This window comes from Polypterus senegalus, chromosome 4 (genome assembly GCF_016835505.1).
Source record: "Polypterus senegalus isolate Bchr_013 chromosome 4, ASM1683550v1, whole genome shotgun sequence".
Taxonomy (NCBI): domain Eukaryota; kingdom Metazoa; phylum Chordata; class Cladistia; order Polypteriformes; family Polypteridae; genus Polypterus; species Polypterus senegalus.
The window spans coordinates 248,014,435-248,022,547 of NC_053157.1; positions in this window are offsets into that span (position 1 = coordinate 248,014,435).

Consider the following 8,113-nt stretch of genomic DNA (forward strand, 5'->3'; position numbering starts at 1 on the left):
AAGAAGGAAAGGTGTGTCCAGTGGCAAAAGGACAGGAGTAAGGTTAGGAGAATGGAAGTGAAGGTAGGAGCTTTGAATGTTTGCAGTATGACTGGTAAGGGGAGAGAGTTAGCAGACATGATGGAGAGAAGGAAGGTTGATATATTGTGCATACAAGAGACTAAATGGAAGGCGAGTAAGACCAGGTGGATTGGAGGTGGATTCAAATTATTCTACTATGCTGTGGATAGCAGGAGAAATGGGGTAGGAGATATTCTGAAGGAACAACATGTCAAGAGTGTTTTGGAGGTGAAAAGAGTGTTAGACAGAGTAATGATTATGAAGCTGGAAACTGCAGGTGTGATGATGAATGTTGTCAGTGCACATGCCTCACAATTTGTTTGATCAATGAAGGAGAAAGACAATTTCTGGTGGAGAGAGAGCTGTGACTGGAGTGGATTTCAATGGTGAAGGGAACAGAGGAGACGAGGAGGTGATGGGTAGGTATGGTGTCAAGGAGTGGAATGAAGAAGGTCAGAGGATAGTGGATTTTGCCAATAGGATGGACATGGCTGTGGTGAATACATATTTTAAGAAGAGGGAGGAACATAGGGTGACATACAAGAGTAGAGGAAGATGCACAAAGGTAGATTACATCCTACGCAGAAGTTTCAATCTGAAGGAGATTGAAGACTGCAAAGTGGTGCCAGGAGAAAGTGTAGTTTAGTAGCATTGGATGGTGATCTGTAGGATGATGTTGGAGATCAAGAAAAGGAAGAGAGTGAGGGCAGAGCCAAGGATCAAATGGTGGAAGTTGAAAAAGGAAGACTGCAAGGTTGAGTTTAGGGAGAAGGTGAGACAGGCACTGTGTGGCAGTGAAGAGTTAAGAGCTGGGAAACTACAGCAGATGTAGTAAGGGTGACAGCAAGAAGGGTGCTTGGCGTAACGTCTGAACAGAGGAAGGAGGAAAAGGAAACCTGGTGGTGGAATGGGGAAGTACAGGAGAGCACACAGAGGAAGAAGATGGTGAAGAAGAAGTGGGATAGTCAGAGAGATACAGAATGTAAACAATAGTACAAGGAGATAAGGCGAGAGGTGAAGAGTGAGGTGGTGAAGGCTAAAGAAAAAGCATATGATGACTTGTAAGAGAGGTTGGACACAAACAAGGGAGAAATAGACCGTTGGGCTACAGAGTGCCCGAGCTGGGAAAGATGTGCAGCAGGTTAGGGTGATAAAGGATAAAGATGGAAACATAGTCACAAGCAAGAAAAGTGTGTTGAGAAGATGGAAAGAGTACTTTGAAAGGCTGATAAACAAAGAGAACGAGAGAGAGAGAAGACACTGAATGATGTGGAGTTAGTGAATCAGGAAGTGCAATGGATTAGCAAGGAGGAAATAAGGACAGCTATAAAGAGGATGAAAAATGGAAAGGCCTTTGGTCCAGATGACATACCTGTGAAAGCATGAAGGTGTTTAGGAGAGATGGCAGTGGAGTTTTTGACCAGATTGTTTAATGAAATCTTGGAAAGTGAGTGGATGCCTGAGGAGTGGAGAAGAAATGTAGTGGTGCCGATATTTAAGAATAAGGAGGATGTGCAGGACTGCAGTAACTGCAGGGGGATAAAATTGATGAGCTACACCATCAAATTATGGGAAAGAGTAGTGGAAGCTCAGTTAAGAAGTGAGGTGATGATCAGTGAGCAGCAGTATGGTTTCATGCCAAGAAAGAGCACCACAGATGAGATGTTTGCTCTGAGGATGTTGATGGAGAAGTTTAGAGAAGGCCAGAAGGAGTTGCATTGCGTCTTTGTGGACCTGGAAAAAGCATATGAGAGGGTGCCTCAAAAGGAGTTGTGGTATTGTATGAGGAAGTCTGGAGTGGCGGAGAAGTACATAAGAGTTGTACAGGATATTTATGAGGGAAGTGTGACTGTGGTGAGGTCTGCGGTAAGAGTGAAGGATTCATTCAAGGTAGAGGTGGGATTACATCAGGGATCAGCTCTGAGTCCTTTTTTTATTTGCAATGGTGATGGACAGGTTGACAGATAAGATTAGACAGGAGTCCCCGTGGACTGTGATATTTGCTGATGACATTGTGATCTGTAGCGATAGTAGAGAGCAGGATTAGGAGACCCTGGAGAGGTGGAGATATGAGAGGAGAGGAATGAAGGTCAGTAGGAACATGACAGAATACATGTGTGTGAATGAGAGGAAGGTCAGTGGAATGGTGAGGATGAAGGAGTAGAGTTGGCAAAGGTGGATGAGTTTAAATACTTGGGATCAACAGTACAGAGTAATGGGGAGTGTGGAAGAGAGGTGAAAAAGAGAGTGCAGGCAGGGTAGAATGGGTGGAGAAGAGTGTCAGGAGTGATTTGTGACAAACGGATATCTGCAAGAGTGACAAGGAAGGTCTACAGGACATTAGTGAGACTAGCTATTTTATATGGGCTGGAGACGGTGGCACTGACCAGAAAGCAGGAGACAGAGCTGGAGATGTCAGAGTTTAAGATGTTAAGATTTGCATTGGGTGGGACGAGGATGGATAGGAATAGAAATGAGTACATTAGAGGGTCAGCTCAAGTTGGACGGTTGGGAGACAAAGTCAGAGAGGTGAGATTGCATTGGTTTGGACATGTGCAGAGGAGAGATGCTGAGTATATTGGGTGCAGGGTGCTAAGGATAGAGCTGCCAGACAAGAACAAAAGATGAAGGCCTAAGAGGAGGTTTATGGACGTGGTGAGAGAGGACATGCAGGTGATGGGTATAACAGAACAAAATACAGAGGACAAAAAGATACAGAAGAGGATGATCCGCTGTAGCAACCCCTAACTGGAGCAGCTGAAAGGGGAAGAACAGTTTGGGTGTTGGTTTAAGACTTCAGAGTTTTATTTGGTTTTCTCTTATCTAGGATTCTTTCTTTCTTTCTTTCTTTCTTTCTTTCTTTCTTTCTTTCTTTCTTTCTTTCTTTCTTTCTTTCCAGTGTAATCTCTTGTAGGGTCTCTCATTTTTCATTTATTGTTATTCATTCCTATTTCTCTTTGCTTATTTATTATGGAATTAGCTTATATCGGATGTGCACAACGGATCATCAACAGCAGCCTACAGAGGACATTTACGCCAGCTGGTTCAAAAGTAAAGCCTCCTTCATTATGAAAGATGTCACTCATCCTGCACATGGACTGTTTGCCGCCCCTCTAATCAGGAAGTAGATTGTGCCCTTTAATAGTTGGCACTGCCAGGTTGTGGAGCAGCTTCTTCTTGGATACATCATCAGTAAATCTGACTGTACGCTCAATGTGACTTGTAGTACATTATGCGTTTTGTTCTAGTAATCTCATGTACTAAACTATTTGCTGCTACCATTTTTTAATTGCTGCTAATTACACAGGACTAGCTGGGAGTAAGAGAATTTGTGGCATCTGTGTTGGCCTGCTGAGGGTTCTATGGTGGTCACAATACACGTTTGTTCATACTGAGTCATATGCTTTGATTTTATTTTGACTTTTTTAAATTTTTAAAAGTGTACAAAGCCCTCAGTCTGCCCAGTAAGAACTTCACTAGGCCTTATAAATACTCAACACATTCAGCTGAACTGAACTAAACTTTAACAGACACTCCAGCGCTGCTTATCTCTCCTGTTCCTGTCTCATCAGGTCACCATCTTTAGTGTTTGGTCTCATGTCTCACATTAATTGTTCATGACGATTGTTTTCTCAGATGTAATCTCTGTGTGCTCTCATGTTACCTTTTAAAAGTCCACCTCATTCTCACTAAGTAAAGATAAACTTTCATTTTATTTCTTCACAAGTCTTCTGCCTGACTGTCTCTCCACTGACTGAAGATGGCAGAAGCACATCTGTTACTATTTCAGGATGAGTTCATCTGCTTAGTGTGCCTGAAGACTTTGAGTGATCCTGTCTCAATCCCCTGTGGTCACAGTTTCTGTATGAAGTGCTTCATGGACTGCTGGGATCAGAGCCAAGAGTGCAGTGCAGAAGTCCTCAGTGCAGAAGAACCTTCACCACAAGGCCGGAATTACACATAAACACTGTGCTGAGTGATGCGGTCAAGAAACTGCAAAAGACAACAATCGGCCCACCTCAGTCTGTGAATTACGCTGGCCCTGGGGATGTGGAGTGTGACTTCTGTACTGAGAAGAAGCTCAGAGCGGTGAATTCATGTCTGAATTGCTTGGCCTCCTTCTGTCAGACTCACCTGCAGCCTCATTTTGAAGTTGATACCTGGAAGGACCACAAACTGACTGATCCAAATGGAAATCTGAAGGAGAAACTCTGTGAGAAACATCAGAAATGTCTGGAGATATTTTGTACCACAGATGAGATGTGTATCTGCATGATCTGTGTGGTGAGTGGACATGAAGGTCATAAAATGGTCACACTGGAGACGAAAAGAGAAGAAAAGGAGGTGAGAGGGGTGTAATGTCTAATAGAAACAAATGAAGTAAAAAGAGTTAAGGGATTTATTAATGTAATATAAGAGAGAAATGCATTCATCCATTTTATAAACTTGATTGTGCACATACTGTATAGATAGAATGAAGCTGGAGCCCATCCTGATCATTTTGGTGTAAGACATGAAACAGCCCAAGATGGGACCCCCAGTATTATCCATGGACAGTCGAGTGGGCTGAGTGCTCTCATTAAACTGAGCTGAGGTTTTTTAAATTCTGTGTTTTGAAGAAGGAGTTGAGTTACTACCTCAAGTGAAGTAAAAAGAATGGTGAGAACGACAGATGGATAGGGGAGGTGAATGCAGTTATGCTGTTCCTATACAGATCTGTAGTGGTAAAGAAGGAACTGAGCCAGAAGATCAAGCTCACAATTTATCAATTGGTCTACGTCCTTACCCTCACCTATGGCCATGAGCTTTGGGTAATGACCAAAAGGACACAATGGTGGGTACAAGCAGAGGAATTAAGCTTTCTCTGTACTGCGGCTGGGCTCTCTGTTAGAGACAGGCTGAGAAGCACAGACATCTGGAAGAGGCTCAGAGTAGAGCTGCTGACCCAACACATCAAGAGGAGCAAATTAAGGTGGATCAGACATCTGGTAGAGATGCATCACGGATGGCTCCCTGTGGAGGTTTTACGAACACAACGAGCTGAGAAGAGACACTGTGTTCTGAGAAGTGACCCAGGGCACACTTGGAGGATTATATTTCCCAGATGGCAGGGGAATGACTTTGAATCCCTCAGTATGAGTTGGCAAGTGTGTCTGGGGCAAGGGACTTATGGGCCTTACTGCTAAGACTGTCACCCCATAGCCTGGTCTTGGATAAGTGGCTGAAGATGAATGAATCAATGAATGATTTACCACCAATTTTATCTGAGCTCATCAAACTCCTCACCAGTCTTTAAGTTTAATTTTTTACTGAACTCCTCAAAATCTCTCAATCTTGGAGGCCTCAATCATCTCATTTGACTCAAAGAAATAATTAAACATTTCACAATATTCTTGCAAGTGTGAACTCAGGAATGGCCTTGTAGATCCTACAATTGCAGCCATTATGTTCAAAAGTTCTGCTGGAATTTGAAGATGCTAAAGGCATGTTGTCTTACTAAAAGTTCATTTTTCTTTTTAATGAGGGAACTTCTGATATCCTGGTCTCCAATGAGATGTCTTCTAAATCTCATGAACTAACTCAGACACCTTTTTGCCTTTGATCAGTTTTCTTTATTTGTAACACTCTTTATGCACACTCTATTTTACATTTTAAAATGTAAATTAAAGTTTGCTTTTAGTCTTTCTTGTTATTCATGTTTGTTGTGTCAAGTCTCAGTTTCAATGTAAAGACAAGTGTGACAGAAAAAGTATGCTGTGCCACGTAATTTAAGACAAATGTATTGTATGTGTCTAACCCTAACCATAACCCTAATTTCAGGGTACAGAAAGAGAACAAGAAAGTATAAAGTGAAAGTAAATTCTGATAAGAACACCAATGTCCTCTTGTGTTCCTAAGCAGAAAGAGCTGGTGATGACACTGAGTGAAATCAGGAGGAGACTTGAGAAGAGAAAGAAAATGAAGGAGACGAGGACAGCGATGGGGCAGATGAAGGTGAGATAAGTTAAGATGACACTTCATATTAGACACATGAGAAATTAAACTGGAAGACTTGGCACAGCTTCTCTACCAGTGACATGTAATGACAGGGAAGAGGGGGATAAGGAGAGGACATTTCATTGTGTCCTTCATGCCATTTCACCATCAACTATGTTTATTGTGTTATTCTTTACGGATTCAGACAGCATGACCTTAATGTCCACTTGATTGTCACCCCAGAGCCTAAACATGTACCCCCCTCCACATTACCTTAACTGCAGGTTGGCACTGAATTAGACCAGTTAGGGTAACATTCCTTAATAGTCTCTTAATTTATTGGTCATCTCCTGCTGCCTCATAGATCCACTGTCCTTCATTTATTGTCCATGTGGACTTTTATCCCTTCTGCCAATATATTTTGTGGTTTCCTCCAGCTACTCCAGTTTTTCTCCAGCATCCCTACACATCGATTTGGTTCATTGGCAGCGACTCTAATTTGGTCCAATATGATTGGCAGTGTGGGTTTCTTTATGTCCTGGCCTTCAATGGACTTTCACATTGTCCACTGTTGATCTCTGTCTCATGCTCCCAAAATTCAATTATCAGAAAAATTTTACCCAGAGAAGAATGAGCTTGTCATGTATATTTCTATTTCTAGACAAACTAAACTTTCCCAGTCTAATTTATTTAGCTCATTCTTTATTCTTGATGTCCTATTTTTTGTGCTTTTGTTGTATACAGGCTATCATTAACCAGTTTTGTGCCACCTAATGTACTAAAGTACTAAACACATCAAGTCCAGACCATTGGGGTGCATCTTCAGTTCAGAGAAATTGGGCAGGACACAACATGTCACTCAACACTGAGCGGTCCAATCAAGACACTGGTGACGTGACAGACGTGACAGTCGAATAAGGACAAGTAACTAAGGGAGAGCTGTCCTGGCCTAATGTCCTCCTCACTGGATTATTGTTTTTATGCTTGTCTGCTTTCTTTGCTTCCTCATTGAATTGTTGGATATTATTTTAAACTCCTGCTGACTGCTTACTAGGAATGAGTGAAAAGGCAGAGTTTTGTTTCGTAAACTGATTTTCATTCTGAAACTGCAATTTCACAATTTTAAAATACAAAATCTGTTTAATATGCTTTTTATAGGGGTGGTCAATGTTGTATGAGGCTGAAAGCAATGAGTAATGGTCTCTAAAGGTGATTTTAATATCCCATAGGATCCGCATAGCGACTTTCTGTCACATGTAGATAGTCAACAGAGACTCTGACATCACATTCCAACTTTTAGCACACTGCACCATCCAATGACTTTTTGTTGGTATTGCAACTTGCGCACGCGTCATGTAAATTTCTGAGGATCTGCTCAGAGGACATTTGAAATGAACGCTGGGAATGCTGGAAACGAGTTGCAGTTCTAGCAAAAAGTCAGGAGGTGCAATGTGCTGAAAGTTGGAATGTGACGTCAGAGTCTCTGGTTACTATCTACATGTGACAGAAAGCAGCTTTGTGGATCCTACAAGACTGATGTGCACGCTTCGATGTTTGATGAATGGTTCGATGTGGTGAAGCAAAATGCTGACATACAAATACATCTGTGGTGCTTTTATATTCAAGTGACGCATATTGCCGATCGTAATAATACGATACATTTTAAAAGTCTTGCATACCGTCTTCTGTGCCATCTTTTTTTTCTAGGGCTTCCTCCTGACCTGACAGCTGCGTCAAACAGCAACAGATCACCAACAGAGCACATTACATTTATGATATTCGAACTCTCTGCATATTTAGAATCCTAAGATTTATACTTGATATCACTTTCATGATGAAATGCATTAAAGTATGTACTGTATATTATATTTTACATTCATCCATCCATCCATTATCCAACCTGCTATATCCTAACTACAGGGTCACGGGGGTCTGCTGGAGCCAATCCCAGCCAACACAGGGCACAAGGCAGGAAACAAACTGGGCAGGGTGCACACACACACACACACACACACACACACACACACCCACTACACCAAGTACACACTAGGGACAATATAGGAACATTTTACAGATT